Raw genomic sequence first — 26,561 nt, 5'->3', positions numbered from 1 at the left:
CCGGTCTATTCCGAGTTCGGCGGACTGGTAATAGCCCATTTGCAGGTGCCGGTGTGAACACACTCCCCATTCCGCCCCATAGGGCTGAATGGGGATGGGGAGCATGGATGCACCAGCACCGTCCAGAACGGTGCCGGTGCATCCACGAGTTGTGCTCACGGGAGCCTTCCATTCCGCCAGGGCACGCCTGGCAGAATAGAAGGCACCCACGAGCACAACTTGGAGGATGGCGGTGCGGTAGCAACGGTGCCGGTGCCTCACCGGCACCATTGTTACCGTACCACCATTCTCGTAAAGGGGCGCATCAACATCAGATTCAAACCATTCTCATGCAAATGAGAAAATAAATGAAGCCCCTCCTCTACTAGGAGCACCTTCTCCACGTCCAGTACGCTACACACACGTGAACCCATGCAGCCCAGTTTCCATCCTGATGACCACCCTTTAGAGCCCACCACAGTTGTTCTCCCTCACCCACCCTCTCAGCACTTTACATGTTCCCCTGTAAAGGGCTCATCTTAAATCGCATCTTAATTTCATGGAAAAGGCCACGGCCACTAACACCTACATGTCGGGGACCCTTTCTGTGGAACTTGGATTGATTTATGATAGGGGTGTAAAGTAGACATGGGAATCCAAGCGGTCCTAGGATTCAATGCTTTCTAACAACCCTACTAAAGAATAAGGTAAAGCCTGCCAACATGTATGTGCATGGCGGCCAGTATTATAGTGAATCCCTATGGATTCTGTCCGCTTTGAAAGTGCTGTGCACCTGTAGTTTTGTAGGTAGGACACCACCTCTCATAGCTTCCAGCTCTGGGAAAGTGATTTAGTCTTTCATTTGCATGCTTATATTTTTCTCTTGCACTTCTTGTAATTGGCTGGGCAGTGTAGCTCAGCAAGTTAAGTAACTCATTCAGTGATCTGTGTGTAACCAGCAGTCAAGCAAAATACTAGCAGGGCTTGCCCATCCCCTCATCATTCTGGAGCCAACCAATTGAGTAACGATTGAGTAATAATATCATCTGGTCTTACAGCGCTAAAAAGCTAAAAGTAATCTATACATGTCAGCCTGCAATACCTTTATAAAAGCTGCTGTATCATTTTCATATTTTTGGCTATTTGTAACATCACTACTGACATGCAATAGAAAAATTAGTTATTATGCTTCAATTTTGCCTGTTACTTGAGCCAGCACAGAGAATTCCAGCTGTTATTGCAGCACTAAATCAAAGCCTTGACAAGCTCTTCAAAGTCCTTTCTTGTAAAATTGCTTTCTTTGATACTTTACAGCTATTAACCGATAACAGACTTTATGTAGTAGTGTAGTAATGAGGTGAGGAAACGTTGATAATGATATAGGTATCTATTATAAGTATGGGAGTATAAGACCCCAATTGTCACCGACAGAGGCAAGGCACGAAATGACAACTGTCAACACATACGTCATAGCCTCGGTGCGTGAGGTGAGACTAGCGCAGTGATCGCAGTAGCAGAGAATTCATCATGCCCACCGAGGGAAAATAGTACATACCTTCCCTCTTATGGCTAGCAGATAGATAGAACACAATAGGAAAGGAAGGTAAACAAATGGATGACCGTACAATTGAATTAAACACACAATAAAGAAAAATTGGAAATGCCATACATTATACATGCTTAATGATCCACTGCTTGTATAGCTCAAAGTAATCAAATTTAGCTGGTCTTTTCCTCGTTCGACTTGTAGTACCTTTTCGTTCAGCCTGCTCCTCCACACTACTTGCATCCATTTCAATTTCGGGTAGGTTGAAACCCACCATCTGGTGCTGCATTAAATGTATCTCTCAGCTCTCTGGTGTTCAGCTCGCCCTCCGATTTCCCACTGCACTCAAAACTCATACATGGGTGATCCACCCTTGTATCATTCATCCTCTAGCTCATTGTAAAATTAACTTTCCATAACTCGTTCCTTAGGGTGTCTCACAACAGTCACTCGGTTCATGCTCCTGCGTTTGCCATCACTGATTACCACATGTTTCTGACCAGGTTTTATAATTAATATTGTATCATATTATTGTGAGCTCCCTTTAGGTACTCTGAAAGGTTTTTTGATGCTAACCACATCACCCACTTCTATTCTTTGCTCCCCTCTCATGCACTTGTGTTTCTCCGCCACACATTGATACATCAACCAATCTGGATATAGATCGGAGTGCATAGACCTTCCTCTCATCATTTGTAATGGTAAAATATCCGTCAAAACGTGTGTGGTGTCACGGTGAGCCATGTACATTTCACGCATACCCTTTTTCCAGTCTATCCCATTTTCACTATACAACGGTGTAGATTCATTGATTATGCGGTTGGTGCGTTCAACCAACCCATTTGCTCTAGGGTTGTATAGGGCTGTGTGATGATTCTCGATACCATGTTGTTCCAAATACTGCCTCATTTCATTAGACACTAACTGAACACCATTCTCAGATATAATTATCTTGGGGTAGCCTTCCCTTGCAAACAGTTTTTCCAAATAATCAATCACAACACAACACCTGTTGATATACGATATACAAACTCCTTCTCAAACAACCTTGAGGCATAGTCTACAACCACTATAGCAAACCTATTCTCTTTCCCTGGAATACACATAGGGCCCATGAAGTCAATGGCAATCTTCTCCCAGGCCCTATCATTGCCTGTTTCCACCTTCTGAGTTTTAAGGAATTTGTCATTTACAGAACAGGGAATGCACTACACCCCTTCCACGTCTACCATGGCATCCATGCCTGGCCACCAGAATCTAGACCTCAGTCCCCTCTTCATTAAACGTTTTCCCAAATGTCCTTTGATGGCACGCCTAGTCAATTTGCTCCGCAGTGAAAAAGGAGGAACCATCCTCTCGCCCGAGCTAGACCCATTCACAACTACTCAATTCACCTCTGAACGTGTAGTAGGAAGTTTTTGTGGATTCATCCGACTTTCAACACTTTTCCATACACACCATAGCCAACCTCATCTCATGGTCCTCACACAAAGCGTCTAACCAGACCTCTTTTGAAAAAAACATTGGCAACAGTACTCCTAATCTGTGCAATCCGCTCATCTCATATATCTCCTATTGGCTCCACATCCTCTAAAGGAGCTCTGGATAAACAGTCCGCTACTGGGTTGGATTGACCAGGAACATACTTGACTGTGAAATTATAACTCTGTAAGCCTGCTAACCACCTAGCAAACCTGGGGGTCGCCAACCCCAAACCCTTCGTAGAGAACAAATGAGCCAAAGGCTTATGGTTGCTTCTGATCTTTTAAGGTATGCCCCACATGTAGGTCTTGAAATACAACGAGGCACAATAACATGCAAGGGTTTCTCATTCGAATGTGGAATATCTAGATTCTATATCTGATAATGTTCTTGATGCAAAAGCCACAGGTACCTCTTTGCCATTCCTGACCTGACTTAACACAGCCCCTAATCCAGCAACACATGCAACCACCGATACAATCGTTTCGGCAATGGGATGAAACCTGTATAAGGTAGGTGCATTCGCTATTTCTTCCTTAAGTCTCCTAAATGCCCCTTCCTCTTCCTGACCCCAACAAAACTCTTTCCTTTCCTTCAACAAAACTCATAAAGAGTGACTTTTTACTGCAAGATTCTCCACAAATTTAGAATAAAATTATATAAAATCTAGAAATTATTTCAACTCATCTTTGTTAGATGGCGATTTAACTTTCATAATAGCATCCACCATTTCCGGACGTGGTACCATTCCTTCTTTTGTGAGCATGTGTCCCAGATAGGATACTTGGTGCACTTTGAACTGGCACCTGCCTATTTGGACAGTGAAACCTGCCCTTTCTAATCTCTGTAACACTTCATACACTCTGGCATCATGTTAACTGTCATTTTTGGCCCCAATTAAAATGTCGTCCTGGAAACATTTCACTCAAGGTACATCCCCCAACAAATCCTCCATAATTTTTGGGAAAACGGCGGATGGGATGCTAATCCAAACGGCATTCTTTTAAACTGATAGGCACCAATCGGGGTGATGAAAGTCGTTAAGGTGCAAGTTGAGGGATATAGGTCTACCTGGTAGTATGCAGATGAGAGATCCAGGGTACTATACCATTCTGCCTCTTCCATAGTCATGAGCATCTCCTTTATCTTGGGCAACAGGTGTCTATTGATCCAAATCAACCTATTTCGATCCCTTAGTTCAACACATAATCTAATACGCCCATCTGGGTGTTTTGTGACCGCAAAGGGGGACAACCATTCACTTCTCTCTATGGGTTAAATTATACTATGATCACATAGGCCCTGTAACTCTTCTCTCACTTTCTCTCTCACTCTCAAGGGAAGATTCCGTACTTTGTGCAGATCCGATCTTGCTTGCAAAGACAATTGAATCTTATGGCAGTATCCCTATGCCTTAACAAAACACCCTCTTGAACCTGGACCCCACATCCTTAGCAAAATTATCTGCCCTGCTCGCACCCACTGATCTCACTTGTAACTCTTTACCTGGATGTAAATCAAGTCCTAATTTCTCTTGTTGACGCCACACCAATAAACAATCAACATTAACAGCCACATAAATATTTGCCATTATTTTTCTGTTACTGTAAGCAATTTCAAACCACACAAAACACACAATGTCGATTTTCTCACCACCATATTCTCTTGGCCTCATGTCGGTATTGTGTAATACATGGCCTGTATCCCCCAAACCTCCTTGTACTTATTTTCCGAAATAATGGTATATGGGGATCCCGAGTCAGCTATTGCTTTTACTGAGCATCGCGCCACTGTGCTCTCCACTTCTGGGGGAACATATTTCTCTTCCTCGTCCTCCTCTATTTCACCAACAATGTGGACAATTTTGTTTGCCCACTCACTTTTCCCCTTCCCCATGAACTGAATATTTTTGTACCCCTCCATGGTCCTTTTATTGGACCTGCACAACCTAGCAAAATGTCCCATCTTGCCACACATCGCCTACATTTAACTCTCATAGGAGGGCATTCTTTAGCATTGATGGCATGTTTTCTTAAGTTATAGGTGCATATTCCACAATAACAGTGTTAACTTTCCTAAAATACCACCCATCAACTGAAGGCCAGCCGCACGCTGTTCTGGACCCGGATGTCCAGTGCTTACTTCGAAGTGAACCTCACTAAGACCGAATTCCTGCTCCTCACCAAAAAATGGAAACTCCAACATCTCCAGACCTGACTGTTAGCCATGAACGTTGTGGGTTTCACCTCACAGCCGACACCCTGCACCAAGCCTCTGGAGTTCCATGTAGACTGACATCTGTCCTTCAGATCAGACAGAACACGCAGAAGAAAATGCAGTTCACATGGTACCAGAGATCCTACTGTGTAACATATAGACTTTCCTATCAGACATCAGCTTCACATCCCTCATGCAGGCAATGGTCCTCTCTCACTAGGACAGAGGAAATGCCCTGCTCAACCGTTTACCCATGCCTCAACAGAGGTCTCCACGTGTGCAACCACATAATGCCCACACTCATCTAACTACATGCACAGCTATCAGCATGCACCTTTCTTATTATCTAACCTCTAGGCGGGAAAGTGAACTTCTCTGGCGGTCAAAGCATCACCAAAGGTAAGCACCTGTTGCAGATCAGAGCATAAGAAATACAAAAAAGAAAGAGGCAAGAAACAAGGTTCCTTAATGTACACCCCCTGGGCCTCATTACAACCCCGGCGGTAGCCGTGCCAGTAGTACCAGAGTTGCATCCGGAACCGGCACCCATCATTGGGCAATTACCGGTCTATTCCGAGTTCGGCGGACTGGTAATAGCCCATTTGCAGGTGCCGGTGTGAACACACTCCCCATTCCGCCCCATAGGGCTGAATGGGGATGGGGAGCATGGATGCACCAGCACCGTCCAGAACGGTGCCGGTGCATCCACGAGTTGTGCTCACGGGAGCCTTCCATTCCGCCAGGGCACGCCTGGCAGAATAGAAGGCACCCACGAGCACAACTTGGAGGATGGCGGTGCGGTAGCAACGGTGCCGGTGCCTCACCGGCACCATTGTTACCGTACCACCATTCTCGTAAAGGGGCGCATCAACATCAGATTCAAACCATTCTCATGCAAATGAGAAAATAAATGAAGCCCCTCCTCTACTAGGAGCACCTTCTCCACGTCCAGTACGCTACACACACGTGAACCCATGCAGCCCAGTTTCCATCCTGATGACCACCCTTTAGAGCCCACCACAGTTGTTCTCCCTCACCCACCCTCTCAGCACTTTACATGTTCCCCTGTAAAGGGCTCATCTTAAATCGCATCTTAATTTCATGGAAAAGGCCACGGCCACTAACACCTACATGTCGGGGACCCTTTCTGTGGAACTTGGATTGATTTATGATAGGGGTGTAAAGTAGACATGGGAATCCAAGCGGTCCTAGGATTCAATGCTTTCTAACAACCCTACTAAAGAATAAGGTAAAGCCTGCCAACATGTATGTGCATGGCGGCCAGTATTATAGTGAATCCCTATGGATTCTGTCCGCTTTGAAAGTGCTGTGCACCTGTAGTTTTGTAGGTAGGACACCACCTCTCATAGCCTCCAGCTCTGGGAAAGTGATTTAGTCTTTCATTTGCATGCTTATATTTTTCTCTTGCACTTCTTGTAATTGGCTGGGCAGTGTAGCTCAGCAAGTTAAGTAACTCATTCAGTGATCTGTGTGTAACCAGCAGTCAAGCAAAATACTAGCAGGGCTTGCCCATCCCCTCATCATTCTGGAGCCAACCAATTGAGTAACGATTGAGTAATAATATCATCTGGTCTTACAGCGCTAAAAAGCTAAAAGTAATCTATACATGTCAGCCTGCAATACCTTTATAAAAGCTGCTGTATCATTTTCATATTTTTGGCTATTTGTAACATCACTACTGACATGCAATAGAAAAATTAGTTATTATGCTTCAATTTTGCCTGTTACTTGAGCCAGCACAGAGAATTCCAGCTGTTATTGCAGCACTAAATCAAAGCCTTGACAAGCTCTTCAAAGTCCTTTCTTGTAAAATTGCTTTCTTTGATACTTTACAGCTATTAACCGATAACAGACTTTATGTAGTAGTGTAGTAATGAGGTGAGGAAACGTTGATAATGATATAGGTATCTATTATAAGTATGGGAGTATAAGACCCCAATTGTCACCGACAGAGGCAAGGCACGAAATGACAACTGTCAACACATACGTCATAGCCTCGGTGCGTGAGGTGAGACTAGCGCAGTGATCGCAGTAGCAGAGAATTCATCATGCCCACCGAGGGAAAATAGTACATACCTTCCCTCTTATGGCTAGCAGATAGATAGAACACAATAGGAAAGGAAGGTAAACAAATGGATGACCGTACAATTGAATTAAACACACAATAAAGAAAAATTGGAAATGCCATACATTATACATGCTTAATGATCCACTGCTTGTATAGCTCAAAGTAATCAAATTTAGCTGGTCTTTTCCTCGTTCGACTTGTAGTACCTTTTCGTTCAGCCTGCTCCTCCACACTACTTGCATCCATTTCAATTTCGGGTAGGTTGAAACCCACCATCTGGTGCTGCATTAAATGTATCTCTCAGCTCTCTGGTGTTCAGCTCGCCCTCCGATTTCCCACTGCACTCAAAACTCATACATGGGTGATCCACCCTTGTATCATTCATCCTCTAGCTCATTGTAAAATTAACTTTCCATAACTCGTTCCTTAGGGTGTCTCACAACAGTCACTCGGTTCATGCTCCTGCGTTTGCCATCACTGATTACCACATGTTTCTGACCAGGTTTTATAATTAATATTGTATCATATTATTGTGAGCTCCCTTTAGGTACTCTGAAAGGTTTTTTGATGCTAACCACATCACCCACTTCTATTCTTTGCTCCCCTCTCATGCACTTGTGTTTCTCCGCCACACATTGATACATCAACCAATCTGGATATAGATCGGAGTGCATAGACCTTCCTCTCATCATTTGTAATGGTAAAATATCCGTCAAAACGTGTGTGGTGTCACGGTGAGCCATGTACATTTCACGCATACCCTTTTTCCAGTCTATCCCATTTTCACTATACAACGGTGTAGATTCATTGATTATGCGGTTGGTGCGTTCAACCAACCCATTTGCTCTAGGGTTGTATAGGGCTGTGTGATGATTCTCGATACCATGTTGTTCCAAATACTGCCTCATTTCATTAGACACTAACTGAACACCATTCTCAGATATAATTATCTTGGGGTAGCCTTCCCTTGCAAACAGTTTTTCCAAATAATCAATCACAACACAACACCTGTTGATATACGATATACAAACTCCTTCTCAAACAACCTTGAGGCATAGTCTACAACCACTATAGCAAACCTATTCTCTTTCCCTGGAATACACATAGGGCCCATGAAGTCAATGGCAATCTTCTCCCAGGCCCTATCATTGCCTGTTTCCACCTTCTGAGTTTTAAGGAATTTGTCATTTACAGAACAGGGAATGCACTACACCCCTTCCACGTCTACCATGGCATCCATGCCTGGCCACCAGAATCTAGACCTCAGTCCCCTCTTCATTAAACGTTTTCCCAAATGTCCTTTGATGGCACGCCTAGTCAATTTGCTCCGCAGTGAAAAAGGAGGAACCATCCTCTCGCCCGAGCTAGACCCATTCACAACTACTCAATTCACCTCTGAACGTGTAGTAGGAAGTTTTTGTGGATTCATCCGACTTTCAACACTTTTCCATACACACCATAGCCAACCTCATCTCATGGTCCTCACACAAAGCGTCTAACCAGACCTCTTTTGAAAAAAACATTGGCAACAGTACTCCTAATCTGTGCAATCCGCTCATCTCATATATCTCCTATTGGCTCCACATCCTCTAAAGGAGCTCTGGATAAACAGTCCGCTACTGGGTTGGATTGACCAGGAACATACTTGACTGTGAAATTATAACTCTGTAAGCCTGCTAACCACCTAGCAAACCTGGGGGTCGCCAACCCCAAACCCTTCGTAGAGAACAAATGAGCCAAAGGCTTATGGTTGCTTCTGATCTTTTAAGGTATGCCCCACATGTAGGTCTTGAAATACAACGAGGCACAATAACATGCAAGGGTTTCTCATTCGAATGTGGAATATCTAGATTCTATATCTGATAATGTTCTTGATGCAAAAGCCACAGGTACCTCTTTGCCATTCCTGACCTGACTTAACACAGCCCCTAATCCAGCAACACATGCAACCACCGATACAATCGTTTCGGCAATGGGATGAAACCTGTATAAGGTAGGTGCATTCGCTATTTCTTCCTTAAGTCTCCTAAATGCCCCTTCCTCTTCCTGACCCCAACAAAACTCTTTCCTTTCCTTCAACAAAACTCATAAAGAGTGACTTTTTACTGCAAGATTCTCCACAAATTTAGAATAAAATTATATAAAATCTAGAAATTATTTCAACTCATCTTTGTTAGATGGCGATTTAACTTTCATAATAGCATCCACCATTTCCGGACGTGGTACCATTCCTTCTTTTGTGAGCATGTGTCCCAGATAGGATACTTGGTGCACTTTGAACTGGCACCTGCCTATTTGGACAGTGAAACCTGCCCTTTCTAATCTCTGTAACACTTCATACACTCTGGCATCATGTTAACTGTCATTTTTGGCCCCAATTAAAATGTCGTCCTGGAAACATTTCACTCAAGGTACATCCCCCAACAAATCCTCCATAATTTTTGGGAAAACGGCGGATGGGATGCTAATCCAAACGGCATTCTTTTAAACTGATAGGCACCAATCGGGGTGATGAAAGTCGTTAAGGTGCAAGTTGAGGGATATAGGTCTACCTGGTAGTATGCAGATGAGAGATCCAGGGTACTATACCATTCTGCCTCTTCCATAGTCATGAGCATCTCCTTTATCTTGGGCAACAGGTGTCTATTGATCCAAATCAACCTATTTCGATCCCTTAGTTCAACACATAATCTAATACGCCCATCTGGGTGTTTTGTGACCGCAAAGGGGGACAACCATTCACTTCTCTCTATGGGTTAAATTATACTATGATCACATAGGCCCTGTAACTCTTCTCTCACTTTCTCTCTCACTCTCAAGGGAAGATTCCGTACTTTGTGCAGATCCGATCTTGCTTGCAAAGACAATTGAATCTTATGGCAGTATCCCTATGCCTTAACAAAACACCCTCTTGAACCTGGACCCCACATCCTTAGCAAAATTATCTGCCCTGCTCGCACCCACTGATCTCACTTGTAACTCTTTACCTGGATGTAAATCAAGTCCTAATTTCTCTTGTTGACGCCACACCAATAAACAATCAACATTAACAGCCACATAAATATTTGCCATTATTTTTCTGTTACTGTAAGCAATTTCAAACCACACAAAACACACAATGTCGATTTTCTCACCACCATATTCTCTTGGCCTCATGTCGGTATTGTGTAATACATGGCCTGTATCCCCCAAACCTCCTTGTACTTATTTTCCGAAATAATGGTATATGGGGATCCCGAGTCAGCTATTGCTTTTACTGAGCATCGCGCCACTGTGCTCTCCACTTCTGGGGGAACATATTTCTCTTCCTCGTCCTCCTCTATTTCACCAACAATGTGGACAATTTTGTTTGCCCACTCACTTTTCCCCTTCCCCATGAACTGAATATTTTTGTACCCCTCCATGGTCCTTTTATTGGACCTGCACAACCTAGCAAAATGTCCCATCTTGCCACACATCGCCTACATTTAACTCTCATAGGAGGGCATTCTTTAGCATTGATGGCATGTTTTTCAAACCCACACCTAGCACATCACCCCTTGGGACTGCCTTGTGCAGATGTATTGTTCCAGCTAGATGATGAGGACCAACTTCCACCGTTGTTACCCATACTAGATTTGGTATGATTTTTCACGGCACATACCTTTGTTTCCTCACCCCCACTTACATAATCTCCCACATTTTCTACTATGGCATGTATCAATTCCTTGTTACCTTTTGAATTGGCAAAACATTAGAAGCTGCATATTTCTTTTTGTTAATTCAAAAAGATTCTACATTGATTATATGCTACAGCAACTGGGCATTCTACATTACATCAGCAGGAGGCCAGATATAAAAGGGGATGACAGTGTATGGCCATATATCATAAGGAACACAATATCCGCTACAGAATGTAAAATGGATATTGAAAGTCACCTCGGAATACCGTGGCCTTACAAAGCAACTCGACCTCTGCCCTCGTTTCTGAATTGGGTCACAGAACTCCTCTGTAACTTGCAATATTTGTGCCTGAAAAACAAACCAGGCATAATCAATCAAATTAGTTCAGAACAATGTTCAGCTTAGAATATGATGATACATGATTCAAATTAGTGAGTCTGTCCAAAAACAGAGGCAGACTGCTAGATCCGCATCCCACCACAATGCAATCAGTATTGTCAAGGCTACACCAGTGGAGGGAGCCCGCCTACTTAGGTCCTGGAAGGGAGAAGGGGTGGTCCCTACGGCAGCAACATCCCCAGCATGGTTCAATGCAATTACTTATCATCACATGATGGGCGGCAGTCTTATCCGTCTGCCCCTGCTTGCTTAGAGATGCATGTGTTATCTTCTCAGCTGCATGTGTGACACATGAAAAACACATATGTTTTCGACTGAACTGTAGATTAAATCTCATAATGCATAAAAGCAACCTGCGTGTCTGTGTTAAAGATTGACCAAAAGCAAGGGTTCTGACACAGGTTACTTTGCAGTGTACCTTAGTTCTTATATTAGTTCTTAAATTGATAGCGGAGTTTAGAGAGATCTCAAGGGATAGCCTGAAAACCTTCCAGGTTTCCAGCCCTTGAGGCCCAGAGTTGGACAACCCTAGGTTTCTTCTCCATTGGAAGAGAATATGCACTTGTCAAATGAAATGAAACATGTTTTGCTCATGTGTTACCTAAGAACCTGCTCGACCTTTAATCAACCTAGTTATGCACAGACATCCACGCAGATATGTGATACTTCTTGAATTTAAACAATAGAATTGCTGGAAAAAATTGAATCCCCTGCCTTGCATTCGTCAACTTTGAATTAAAACACAAGGTAGTGCAGCCAATCGGATTTGTCAGAGTCCCAGTCGGAGCACAGGATGGGGTGTACCGTACAGGATTTGTATGGTATTATCACTAGGGCGCAGATTACCCACGTGCAAAAATGTATTCTTTCAATGCATTTTTGTAACAGGTCACAGTTTGCCCAATGGAGAGTATGGAATGGTATAAGCACCAGGGAAAGTAGAAGAACACATTTGTTGCACTTGGAAATCATTGCTGTAGTGCTAGTATGGTTCAAAATTGCACTTGAACTGGAGCAAGTTTTCTGTAATGAGTTCTTCATGCTCTACCGCTGGAAGACATGGGGCCTCATTATGAGGTAGGCGCTCCCGTAATGAAGGGTGTCGGTACGGGACCGGCACCCTTCATCACGGGATGCCCTATTACGAGGTTCCCTTGCGGGACCCGGTAAGGATGCCTGGAAAAACCAGTGGGTCCCGCGAGGGGACCAGGGAGCTAATAACGGGCCCGTTATTAGCTCCCCCCCATTCCCATTGCGCCCTGTAGGGCGCAATGGGAATGGGGATGGGTTTTTCCAATGAGGACTTACCGGGTCCTCCAAGGTTGGAATGGCCCGGTTAGTCCTCATTGGAGGAACCCGGTACTGGAACCCGGTATGGAGGCAGCCTTGCCCTTATTAAGGGCATGGCTGCCTCCATACTCGTAATGAGGCCCCATGGGCCTCATTCCGAGGTTGACAGTAAGGGGTTAACGGCGCTGGTAAGGGTGCCGGTGCCATTAACCCCTTACCGCCGCATTACAAGGTCCTTTAGCAGGAGCCGCTAAAGGACCAGGGAGCTAACAACAGGCCCATTATTAACAGGCCCGTTGTTAGCTCTCTCCCCATTCCCATTGAGCCCTATGGGGGCTCGAATGGGAATGGGGATGCCTTCCCTGAATGGGAAAATACTGGGTCCTCCAAGGTTGGAATGACCCGGTAAGTCCCCATTCAGGGAACCCAGACCCGTATGCGGTAAGGGGGTAGCCATGGTGCTAGTAGCACCATGGCTACCTCCAACCTCGGAATGAGGCCCCATGTCTTGATGTTTAAGCGCCTTACAAATGCACAATAAATAAATAAAAAAATAAATATGTGCACCCTCTTGAGCTTTTCATTTTGAGGCCTGCCAGATCCTGCTTTTTGCAGGACTTTTTTTTGCATTCCCCTGAGAGCTGCATGGTGATTGACAGACCCATGACCCATGAATTCCTTGGTCTTGTGGTGCGACTTCAAGGCATTTTATTGCTCGGCCTGCCGCGACTGCTGTGTCTTGCACCTAGGTGACATGCAACCAGTGAGGACCGATACTGAGTAACAGGTGACAGGACCAATTACAGGAAATGCACTGACAGAATATGACAGTTGGGTCAGTGAGTGAGCTGCCGCGTGGCAGTGGCTGACTGGAGCCTGAGAAGGACTGTTGGCTCTGCTGGTTCTGATAAGGGGTTAATGAGTATGTGTGATGAATAAGGGGTTTTCCATTCCAAAACACCTGTGGCTCCCTCACCCCATAGAGAGGAGCGAGCCCCCAAACATATAGAACAGACCCATACTGAACTAAAGGCTTGCACCCACTCAAAGGTATTCCTTTCAAGCTGGAGAATAGCCATGAGTTAGAACATTTACAGCCTCTGGTGGAAGTCTGGCACCAGTAGGCCAGAAGCAAGCACTAGAGGAATGACGCACGAGGACAATATGATGACTGATTAAGGCATGGGGCTTTAGAAGCCCATCAACGTCCCATAGTGGAAGGGAGTAGAGTTTATGTTCTCAGAGGGTGAGAATTTCTTCCCACCCACTGAAGCATACCCACATGATTGGTCTTCAAGGGGAGTGAGGGTTCCCACAGAACCGCTCTTGCCTCCACGCAGCATCCCCTAATTGTTACTATGTGAGGGTGAGTTGCCTAGTGGCTCCCTAAATCCCAGGTTCTTATTTATGTATTTATCGGCTGCATCAGGACTGATATGAAGGCCCAGCGGCTCTCATTCCCCGTTTACTTGTGGTCAGAAAGTCCGCACTGGGGCCCCTTTGTCTAGTTCAGCATTGATTTCTGACAATGTCGTGCTTAACACCTAGGTCCGCACACCCTGCACTCCCCACCCTACCTGAGACTCAGTGATCTGCTCCCCACTGTCTCCACCCCTGGATGCTTGAGTTCCCTTGATGCCAATTGCTCACCCTCACCCTCCTTGTTAGCTTCTCGCTCCTATCTTCTCTGCTTCCCTCGCTGTGTTCTTCCCCCTATGATAATAAAGCGCTCCATCGCTGCAATGCCCGTGCTCAATAAATACCCCAAATAATGTGAATAGCTGGTGTGTCACTATGGCACGCTTCAAGGCGCCCCACGGGTGCCATCGAATTGTGTGTGATACAGTTATTGCAGAGGTGCTCAGAAGTACCCTGTTAGTGTCTGTAAGCGTGAAAGGAATGCAGGAAGACATGCTAAGGTCAGCATCCTTGTTAGTGGTCATTAGTGCCTAAAAGTGCCATGGGGTGCAGAGAGAGCTTTACTTTTTTCTTTATGAGCCCGTATCTGCTGGCTCTAATATATTTGGGAACCCAGCCTCTTCCCAAAGCGGTACAACATTGCTATGAATTACAACCTGCCTTCTATTTTATAAAGGTGCCGCCGAAACGCGGATTTAGTAGTCTGTCATCTCTGAATTGCGATAGTAATTGTTGTATTAACCTTCAGGCTCTATGGATTGTGATTATTGGCTTGCGTTTCTGGGGGCCATTTTGGTGGGGGTACCTATATCCCCTTTCTGAGGTGTGCGCCTTACCTGAGTCATTTGAAGCTCAGGGAAGAGATAAGGTCTATCCTGTCAGGAAACCACCTTTCCCCCTGAACTTCCTCAGCCTGCCCAGGACGAGCCATGCCATTGGCTAGTGGACACTACGTTAATTCCAGCTGGAGCGAGCCGGGTGGTGAAGCTGACGTCACTTGACAGCAAAGGCCGACATATTAGGCCTTGGAACCCTTTCTGTGATTGTTCGGACATGTACGGAGCTTCGGAGCTCAGCACCAAATGCCCAACTCTTTTTGCTGCAGCACAGATCCCAAACCACAAACCAGCTTCATGGCCGTAACTGTCACCTTCATCCCTACATTTATGGATGAATAAGTTAACGTGCTCCTCTTATCTGTCTCTCCTGTTTACGCCACTCTCCTTCGCCACTGCGTCTCCCTCCAAGTCGCCTGCATATCTCTATCAGGCCTCATCCCCTGCCACTAGTGTTGGATGCCCTTTTCTCACTATCCATTTCCCACTCCAGGCTCCCATGCGTTGTCTCATGTCTGTGAACAATACCACTGCTCCCCTGGCAGAATACCCAGCGCACTGCACCTTTGTGCGCTTTCCAGACCGAAAAGAAAGTAAAATCATTTAAAATTCATAATTCATCATTGTCTATCATGGGCAGCTGTCACATGCATAAAGGCAGCAGTCACGTTCTCACTGGTTGCCATGCCGCTAGCATGCTCTGTCCGGTCTCTTACCCTGGGATGATTCCTACCAACGCGCCTCACTCTCCATGCTTGCTTGTAATGTGAATTCTACCACACATGCTGACCGTGCTGTATGATGGCTTCACGGACGTCATTTCACCAAAATGCCAGGGGTAGTAGTGGAAGTGACATCACGTGACCCTTGACCTCTGATGGCATCACAGGAAGTGGTGTAATTTGACCCCACCCCAAAGTGACATCACAGGAAGCGATGGAACACAACCCTTTACACCTTGACAAAACAGGAAGTGGCATTACATAGCATTGTTCCTAAGTACACTATGAAAAATATGGTTACAAATCACTGTAACGTGATATACATTTCATGCAAGAGTGGATCACCATATGTATCAACATGAAAAAACATGCTACAACTACAACTTGCAAAAAGCAAAATAATTAGTCCGAAATGGATGCTTATGCTGCTCTAAATGGTTCTTGGAGGATTTTGTCAGCATTGCGAATGTCAGGTGTTTAAGAACAGACTAAGGGCCTGATTCACAGAACATTTTCCTATGGGATTGCGCCATTATAGAACACTTCCATGAATTATGCCCTTTCTATTCGAGAAAGAAACTGGTTATTACATCCGTTCCAACGAATGAAAACATTCTCCCTACAAGCCGCGCAAATTCACTCCCTGTTTGGAAGTTCAGCCTAAATCCTCTCCGGCAGTTTTACGTGCAAAAAGTAGTTCCAGGAATCATATTTGGAGCAGAAACTGGCTGGAACTTAGATCACAAAATTTGGGCTCAACTGGAGGGAATTTTCTGGCGGCGAGTATTAAGATTACCCAAATATATATCAATCATTATAATTCGGCATGAACTTGCACTTGAAGAATTATATGGCTCTGTCGTCTGGAAATCCCTTGTGATCCTACGCAAAATGTCAGTTGCCAATCCAGAACCTGCATATAAGATATTAGCGCCAAGCGACAAACATGGATACACTGGACTACTAATGGTCTGGACGCAAAAGTTGGTTGCAGTTCTGAATGTGACCGACACTGAGATGGCAACGCTGTTAGATCAGCCTCAAATTGCAAAGAAGAAAATTAAACAATGGTTCTGGATTCAAAACCTGGCCAAATATAACAATCTCTCAACAGCATTGGATTTTGGACCTGTAATGAACCAGCTAGACAAATTGCCACAATATCTGCAGAAATTTCCGCCTATGCACCATCGCAACGGATTTCTAAGATTGCGCTTAAATGCCTTAAAAACAAAACAGATGTTAGTGGCACGACATATAGAAACATCATATGACAATAGTTGCAGATTCTGTACTGCTGATTCAGAATCACTTACACACTTAATAACTCAATGCACAGCGCTAAGGAACCAAAGGTCAATTCACCTAAAACATTTTGCACCAGTAGGCGGTAATATGGATGAATGATGGCTTAGGATTCTAGGTGGAAGCTCAGTACACTTAACATGCTCTGTAATAAATTTCCTGGATAACATTTTGGAACACCAAATAAATGAATAGTAATAAGAACCAAATACCTGGAGACTGACACTTGAGTACTGAGTAGAAACAATGAAATCCAATTTAAATATGGGTTGTGAATTGAAATGGAAGATGTTTGTTTGTTTGTTCTTCTAAAGATATGTGAAGAAAACTGTTGTGATAAAAGTTTGATTTAAACTAAAAATTACAATAAATTAAAAAAATACAAAATTAAAAAATTATGAACAGTGCCTCTATGTCATGGTATTTTTCGACATGGAGGCACTGGCCACTAAGGATATGACCTGGCTTAAGGTTGTTGAGGGCACATTTTGGAGGATGATCCTTGGAGTGGCCTTATGTGTCCCTATCAAACTGCTACGATTAGCATTGGGCTTGATGTCTCTCCCCGCCATGGTGCTTAAACGACGATGCCTTCTATTCACCACACACCGTGGGTAATAATAAGCAGCGCTCAGATACCTGAGGGTTCGTAGCGCTATATAAATGCCTATATTATTATTATTATTATTATTATTATTATTATTATTATTATTATTATTATTATTATTCATAAAATCGCATACAAAGCCTAAATGACAATCGCTGGAATTGCTGGGAAAGTCTTATAGCAGAGAAAGAGATGACGAAAACACTAGGCTAGTGAAATCCACATTTGATCTGATAAATTGGCACCCCAACTGGGACAGTGAATATTACACTCTGGCAAAACCGTTTATCAGAAAATTAGAAAAATGGGACTGGGCGGCAAACTCTGACCATATGGCAACCCAGAAATCTTATAAAGGTATAGCAGGGGTAAACCATATCTTTAAGTCGTCCCATAGATTTTTGATGCTATGACCTGCTCTGGCACTGCACAATTGTATCTTGCGGCTGTAGACAAGCGGGCTACCTGTGTTGACGGCCATGGGTGCAGAACGACGCATCCTGAAACTAGAGCGTATGTGTTGACTGTGTAATCTACCAACAGTGGACGAAACAATGAGACATGTACTTACTGAATGCAGAGAGAAGGGAGCATTATATATATCAGTCTCGGGATGTTTTTTTCATTCATTACGACGGTATCAAGGAGGAGTATTGTTTACCAAGAATAAGGCCCTTCACATCGCGTTGCATGGTATTTGGAAGCAGATTGAGAAAACGTCAAAGAATGAATGAAGGCACATGTTTAGGTCGTTTTTACTGTAATGAATTATGACTTTTGAGGTCTCTAGCCTGAAAATCTCATACGATCATAGATGTGTACCTATGTTATGAGTTTTAATTCTGAATTATGATGAATTGCTTGTACTTTTTGTATCTTATGAAATTCATTTATGTGTACACGTTAATAAACGGGGCGTTCCCGGAAGCGGCAGAGCGACCGGGGAGCCCAAAGCCGACAGACGTGTGTGTGTGAGCTCTGTCGTGTTGGGGGCTCACGGGCACGCATGGGGGGGCCAAGGACAAACCCCCAACAGTGGCGACGAGTGGTGACGGATGCCCGGGCCCGGCGGTGAAAGGCTTCCGGAATTTTTCTTACGATCGGAACGTTCACGGACGTTTCGTTTCACGCCGTGGCTGCGGACCGCACACGCGGGTGGTGGCCATTTTGAACACGAGGCCACGGAACTTCTCGGAGCTCCGGTTCGGAACGAGAAGGTGATCCGGGTCTAATTTTTGGATTTCATGGTTGCTGAGTGCATGACCTGCACGCCCATACCTGATTTGTGTGTTTTCATCATATTTTGGGACTGTTACGTCGAGTGAAAGCCAGGATAAGGACTACTATGGCAGGGCCTGCTTAGTCCAGTCCACCCACATGGATTAATTTTTGGGACCTCTACATTGCGGTGCATTGCTGCAAGGTGGCAGCAAGGCACTTCCTCGCCCCCTTCATCATCAGGACACTTTATTGATCCTCTTCATCATCACGAGGTGGTGGTGGTTGGTGCTCCATCTTCTATTGGTCCTCTTCATCATCACAAGGTGGTGGCCGGTGGTGTGGTTTTTTTTGTGTGTATGACTCTTGGCTGGTGCTCAAGGAAGGGGACACACGGCACCGTCTTCTCCGCTCTACAATTCAAGACCCGTGCTGTGCTTGGCAAGGGGGTGCATCCATCTGCATGGTGATGGTGGGAATCTGAGTTGCGGCCCCAGGACTTGTGGTGGGGGTGCCTGTGCGCTCAGTCCCATGTCCGACAGCGACCAGGACGGTGACACCGCGGATCCTGTGGAAGACTCTCAGGACGAAGATCAGGCGGCCCAGCCTGCAGCACCGCAACCGCTGCCACCGGGGAATCAGGCGCCTGCACCACTAGGGGCGCAGCCTGCCGCTCCACAAGGGGCTCCCATCATGGCTCAAGTGAGAGCCCAGGCCGCCCTACAGCCGATACCAGAATTTGATCCCACTGGCCCCCCGTCTAGCCTGGGGCCCGATGGAAGAGGTGGGTGGCCCGCCTGGACATATACTTCAGGGCTGCTCGGGTGGACGATGATGACAGCATGGTGGCTACCATGCTGTACTCGGCGGGAGCCGCGGTTCAGGAGATCTTCGAGTCGCTGACTCCGGTTGACCAGACCTATGGTGAGGCCAAAGCGGCTCTCCTTGCACACTTCCTTCCACTCGCCAACGTGGACTTCGAGAGATTTGTAATGCTGTCGGCCAAACAAAAGGATGATGAGACCCTGGACACTTTTTAGGGCCGCCTGCGCCGCCTTTCCCAAGGGTGTGCGTGGGGGGACGCGGATGATATGATACGAACAATGCTGATCCAATCATGCTCCTCCGGAAAACTGAGGAGACAGGTCCTCAGAGAGCCGGGAATCACTCTGCCCCGCATACTGAAACTGGGTCGATGTCACGAAGTGGCCGAGGCACGGGCAAACAAAATGGAGGCGGGATCACGCTCGATCAAGGCCGAAGAGATGTGCGCTGTGTGGCGGGGCGGCAGAGGAACAAGAAGGACTGGTGGGGCCCCCCGTGACAGAGCAGGAAGATCGGGGGAGTCGTGTCAGAAGTGTGGCTATGACCTCCCCCACCCAACAGAGTGCCTAGCCGCAGGAAGAACATGTGGCCAATGTGGACTGCCAGATCACTTCTCAAGAGTGTGTAAGTCAGCTCTACCTGTCATGGTACCGAGAGGTCCTGCCCGAATCTGGACTCCGCGCCAAACCCGGCCGTCCAACGTGGCCCAGGTAGATCAAGCGGAAGAGGAGACTCAGGCAGAGGAGGCTGAAGAAGAGGAGGAGGAGAACATTTTCTTCGTCTCAAGCATGGGGGTCCTGAAAGGCAAAAGCAGGAGGCAGCCAAGGTGCGTGGTGGAGGTGAACCGCTCGCCTGTTCCCGTGTTGGTGGACACAGGGGTATCTGTCAACGTAATGCCGAGGGGACATTATGACGCTCTGGACCCGCTACCAGACCTGGCTGTGCCAAAAGCTCGCATATTCGCCTTCGGTGGACTCAAGCCCATACCGCTGGACGGGGCGTTCGTAGCGAAGGTGGAACATGAAGGCTCGATGATCAGGGCTTGATTCTACGTGACCCCTATAAGCAACAACACCCTGCTGAGCTGTGCGGCTGCGGAGGCACTCGGGATAGTGAGTTTTGCGTACTCAGTATACCTGGAAGATATCAATGATCTACTTGACAAGTACGCAGCCCTGTTCAACGGCATTGGGAGAATGACCGGTGATCCAGTCTGGCTCCACATTGATGACTCAGTACAACCCATTGCTTTGAAGCACCGGAGAGTTCCTTTTCATCTGAGGGAGCAGGTCGACAAGGAGCTGGATAACCTGGTGGCCTTGGACATCATCGAGAAAGTGGAAGGCCCAACACCATGGGTGTCCCCCATCGTCGTGGCCAGAAAACCAAAGCAGCCGGACTCAGTTTGTATCTGTGTGGATATGAGGCTGTCCAACAAGGCCATCAAAAGGGAGCGACACCTGACCCCGACCATTGACGACATAATCGCTGAGGTACAAGGGGCCAGATTCTTCTCCAAGCTCGACCTCAGAGCAGGGTATCATCAAGTTGTCCTCCATCCGGAGTCCCGGTATATTACAACATTCACCACTCACTGGGGACTCTACAGGTACAAGAGGTTAAGCCTTGGGGTGTCATCGGCTGCGGAAGTGTTTCAGAACATTATCCGAGGTGCCCTTGCTGATCTTGAAGGGGTACTCAACATCAGTGATGACATTTTGGTGTTTGCCACCACGGAGGTGATCCACCTGAAGCGCCTGGCCAAGACCTTCGAGAGACTGCAGTCACTGGGCCTCACCCTCCATAGGGACAAGTGCGAATTCCTGCGCCCCTCCATAGAATTCTTTGGGTTCGTGTTTAAGGAGGGAGGAGTGTCACCCGACCCGCGGAAAGTTCAGGACATAAAGAGTGCACAGCCCCCGGAATCGGTGTCGGAGGTGAGAAGCTTTCTGGGCATGGTGACCCACTGTGGTCGGTTCATCCAAAACCTGGCCTCAAGGTCTGAGCCGCTCAGAGCTCTTACCAAGAAAGAGACTGCCTGGCACTGGGGTCCACTGGAGCAGTCGGCGTTCGAGGACATCAAGAGCGCCTTAACAACGGAGGATACCATGGCGTTCTTCGACCCAGCACTACCCTCGGAGATCGTGGTCAACGCCAGTCCGTTTGGCCTGGGAGCGGTCCTGACCCAAGTGGACCGGGATGGAAACCTCCGTCCCGTAGCAAAGGCCAGCAAGGCGCTCTCGGAAACGGAACAGCGGTACTCCCAGATCGAGCGGGAGGCCCTGGCGGTCCTGTGGGGATGCAGACATTTTCGCCTCTATGTGCTGGGGCGCCCGGTGACTGTGGTGACTGATCATAAACCCCTGCTCCCGATCCTGGCGGGCTCGTCCTCAAAGCCCCCGGCCAGAATTGAGAGATGGATGCTCGCATTGCTTGAGTACGGGGTCACGCTGGTTTACCGGCCAGGCGCCAACAATGCGGCGGACTTCCTCTCCCGGCATCCCGGAGTGCGTGGGGGAGTGGTGGGAGACACCTGCGCAGTAGAGGCGGATGACCATGTCCGGATGGTAGTGGAAGGAGCAACACCAAATGCGCTGCCTCTGTCGGAGCTGGAGGCTGCAGCGGCTGAGGATGGGTGCTTCCAGATACTGAAGCAGTCGATGCAAAGCGGATCCTGGAAGTTTGTCTTGGAGGCTCTCGCCGGGCGGACCCATGAGGCGAAGACCGCCCTTGAACAGCTGTGGAAGGTGAAAGATGAGCTGTCTTTCTCGGCGTCGGGCTCCTGCTCCGGGGGGATCGCATAGTGGTCCCCCACTCCAAAGTAGGTGATGTGATCGCCCTGGCCCATCATGGCCATCAGGGTGCTGCCAAGACGAAGGCGAGGCTGCGGATGAAGGTCTGGTTCCCGGAGCTGGAGAAAAGGGTCGATGACTTTGTGGCAGCCTGTGTATGGTGTCAGGCAGCCTCCCCAGTGCAGAGGGAACCAGTGATCGAAGCAATGCCTCGAGGGACCAGGCCCTGGGAGGTCGTGCATGCGGACTTTGGGTCCACGTCCGTGGGCACCCACTTTCTGGCCATAGTCGATGAGTACTCCCGGTACCCCGAGGTGGAGTTCGTGGAGTCGGTGGCATTCGAGCATGTGGTAGTCGGCGCGGAAAAGATCTTTGCAACCCACGGATTTCCCCTGACGCTATGCTCGGACAACGGGTCGCCATTCCAAAGCGAGCGGTTCTCAGAGTTTCTAGCCAGTTGTGGAGTTCAACATCGGAAGATATCCCCGCTGTGGCCTCGAGCTAACGGCGATGCAGAAAGGCTGATGCGAACGCTGAACAAGACATTTCGGATTGCGCAAGGACAGGGCCAGCCCCTCCAACGGGCATTGTATCAATTCCTGAGAGTGTATCGCACCACCCCACATGCATCCACTGGTGTCGCCCCGGCGGAAGTGTTATTCCGGCGATGCCCCCGGGGTCTATTGCCGGAGGTACAGGAGAGAGAACCCGGGGTGATCAACGACCAGCAGGTTAAGGCCGACCGACTGGCCAGGATCAGCCAAGAGAACTTGCGCCGGGGTCTTCGGCCCCAGCGGCTGGAACCTGGGGATGAGGTGCTTATCCGGAACCGACATCCTCACGGGAAGCTGTCCCTCCCTTACGAACCAGCGCCCCTGGATGTGGTCGCCGTGAAGGGGTCGATGGTGACGGCCTCCGATGGGCGAACGGCTGTCACCCGAAACGTCAGCTTCTTCAAGAAGCTGGGAGACTCGAGAACTGAACCCCCTCTGGACCCGGGTGTCGCTGAGATCCCTGATGATGATGGGCCCCCTCTCGGTGCCCCGGCCTCTCCGAGTCGGGAGGCTGTTGCTGATGGACTGCCGGTGCCGGAGGTGAGCGGGAGGTACCCCCAGAGGGCTGGGCGAGGGAAACCCGCTTACCTCAGTGAGTATGTGTTGGGACCGGTGGAGGTTCATCCGGAGGGAAGGGACCCGGGTGGCTTACATTAAAGGGGCCTGGGCTCAGGATGGGCAAGTTGTTTGCTGTGTGATATGGTGTGTTTAACTAATGTTGTAATTGTGTGTCCTCCTGAAAAAGGAGGAGTGTGGCGTTGCCCCGTAAGGGCTGCGCACGCGGCGGCGTGACGTTGCACGTCGCCGCGTGCAGCGTTAATAAACGGGGCGTTCCCGGAAGCGGCAGAGCGACCGGGGAGCCCGAAGCCGACAGACGTGTGTGTGTGAGCTCTGTCGGGTTGGGGGCTCACGGGCAGGCATGGGGGGGCCAAGGACAAACCCCCAACAGTAAGGTGCGAAACAAGTGCCCGTTGCTAAACTTTTTTTCTGCTGGTACAACTTATCATTGAATAGGAATACATTACTTTTCAACACACAAGCTAGAAATTCTTTCAGCATCTCCACATAAAGGTAATATGATGCTGATACATTCTGAAAAGTATAATCAATATTGTTCACTGCCAGCGTGTGGTCAATGGATGTGTACAATGCCTTTACGTCCATTGTTCCCAGCATATAATCATCTTTTCATTCTATGTTTCTCAAATTCTCAAGTAGGTGCATCTATCTCTTGTGTGAGAGTTTAGTTTATATACTTCCGGTCTTACGATGGTATCTATACATTTAGACATATTTTCAGAAATCCATCCATTCCCACTAACTATTGGTCTCACACTTGGGAGTTGTGCATATTCTTTGTGCAATTTTGGGAGGAAATATATAGTGGGTGTCTTAGGTTTGTCTGTGTATAGAAAAGATTTCCCGTCATCATTGATCATCTGTTTACTATTCCATTTAATTATTAGGTCATTCATCTCTTTGGTTATGTTGCTAATATTCTGCCTGCTGATCTCTTTGATGTTCAAGTGCTCCTCTGCCATCTTGATATAATCATTCTTGTTTAGTATAACAATGATCCCCCCCCTCAGCTTCTTTTATAATAATGTCCTGGTATACCACAACGTTTTTTGAGGCCTGCTGTTCCCTATGGTCAAGATTCTTTGTACCTCGATATTTCCTGTGGGATGCATTATCCATTTTTCTTTCTATGTCCTTTGTGACTGCTTTGTAAAATGTGTCAATACAATTATCCTGTGGTATGACCGGGATACATTTAGATTTAGATGTCAGGTTACTTTCAAGCTGTGTGTCCGTGTGTATGGCAGCTGGAATGGATTAATGTCCACTAACCAATGGCATGGCTCCTCCCGGGCAGGCTACGGAAGCAGAAGTCTTGGAAAGATGGCTGCAAGGGAAGCTGCCATGTTGTTGTGGAGTGCAGGCTCACACATTGCAAGGAGAAAGCATGCAGGGGGTGTGGCGAAGATGGTAAAGGCAGGCATGCAATGCTCATTCTGGCAGCGATGATCAGAGGGAGCCAGACAGGTTTCCAAGGCCTTATATGTCAGCTTTTGATGTCGGTTGATGCCAGCTTCGCCCTCCGGCTCACTCCAGCTGAGATGGATGTAGTGTCCACTAGCCAATGGCATGGCTCGTCCTGGGTAGGCGGGGGAAGCAGAAGGGTCGGCAGGATGGCTGCAAGGGAGGCGACCCTGTTGGTGTGGAGGGTAGGCTCACACACCAAAGTGAATGCATGTGGGCAGTGCGGCCAAGATGGTAAAGGCAGGCTTGCACTGCTTGTTCTGGCGGCGATGATCAGAGGGGAAAGGGATAAAGGTAATGTGTTCCAATACACCACTCCATATGTGGTTTAGGAACCGCCACACCTTTGTGTAAACAACAACATTCCAGGATTGCTGGTTAATTGGTGTGGGGGACCCTGCGATATAGGTATTGATCTTTATCAGAGCGACTACACTTTAGATTTAGCATTTTCTTTGCATGCGGAGCGGTGCATTGGCACACATTACCTATATCCTTGAGGATGAGTCTCTTTATTTGTAAGCCCTGAGGAGGACCACCACTGTTCGAAACACGTTTTGGCTGACACATCAAGAATACATATTATCAATATCAACATGTTCTCTTGATCAAATAATTTTTCCAAAAGTGGTTAAATCATTAAAGAAACTTGTGCGCAGGTTGAGAGTAAGAAGCACACACTTACCGTATTACTTTTCTTGGAACCCTTGGCAGGTGTTCCTGTTGATCACCCTCCCCGCAGCCCTTATTTTTGCTGAATACTAATTTAGGAGGAGAGCGCAGACCGAGGAAAGGCCCCTTGTGTTTGTTCTTCATTTCATGCTTTACACTTCAATTAATTTGCCTAACCAACAGGAGTAAATGACCACGGAAATAATTCTGTGAATTAAAAATGACTCGATGAAGGCACTGCAGGTGCACGACTCTTTGACTGAACCAGTTTATCTTTCATAACGGGGCAAGAAGGGCTCATGATTTCAATTCAGAACTACAAATCCCGGAATGCACTGTTCTGCGCAGGCCAGTGTCCAGTGCTCCCTTCTTATGTATTGCCATTGGTTTGAAACAAAACCTATGAGGGTCACACAAGTCTGCAGTCTGCCAAGATATGATATGATATGATCGCTTATTTATATAGCGCCTATACACAATGTGTTTCAAAGCGCTTCAAGGCAAGGGAGGGAACAAGGGAAAATACAACCACATTCTTAGAGGCCACGAACAGTAAGGATGTGAAATTAACTATCGTACTCGGCCTGACGACATTTCAGATAGTGCAAGAGCTAAGACATAGATAAGGAAGGGAGGGGGAGAGTGGGAAGGAAATGGAAACAGACAGGCGACTACCGTACTAGGCCTGACGACATTTCTGGTAGAGCCGGGGAAAAACAAAAGGTGAGGGAGAGGGGTGCAGAAAGGGAGGGGAGGAACAAAACAAGCGACTATCATACTAGGCCTGACGACATTTCAGATAGTGCTGGAGGTGTGGTGGGGAGGAAAAAAACAGTAATGGGAGGGTGGAGGAAACAGATGAGGTTGCTATCATATTAAGTCCAAGGACAATTCTGATAGAGT

This window comes from Ambystoma mexicanum, chromosome 5q (assembly GCF_040938575.1).
Source record: "Ambystoma mexicanum isolate Mex_15411 chromosome 5q, UKY_AmexF1_1, whole genome shotgun sequence".
Classification (NCBI taxonomy): domain Eukaryota; kingdom Metazoa; phylum Chordata; class Amphibia; order Caudata; family Ambystomatidae; genus Ambystoma; species Ambystoma mexicanum.
Note: the sequence above shows the minus strand (reverse complement) of the source record.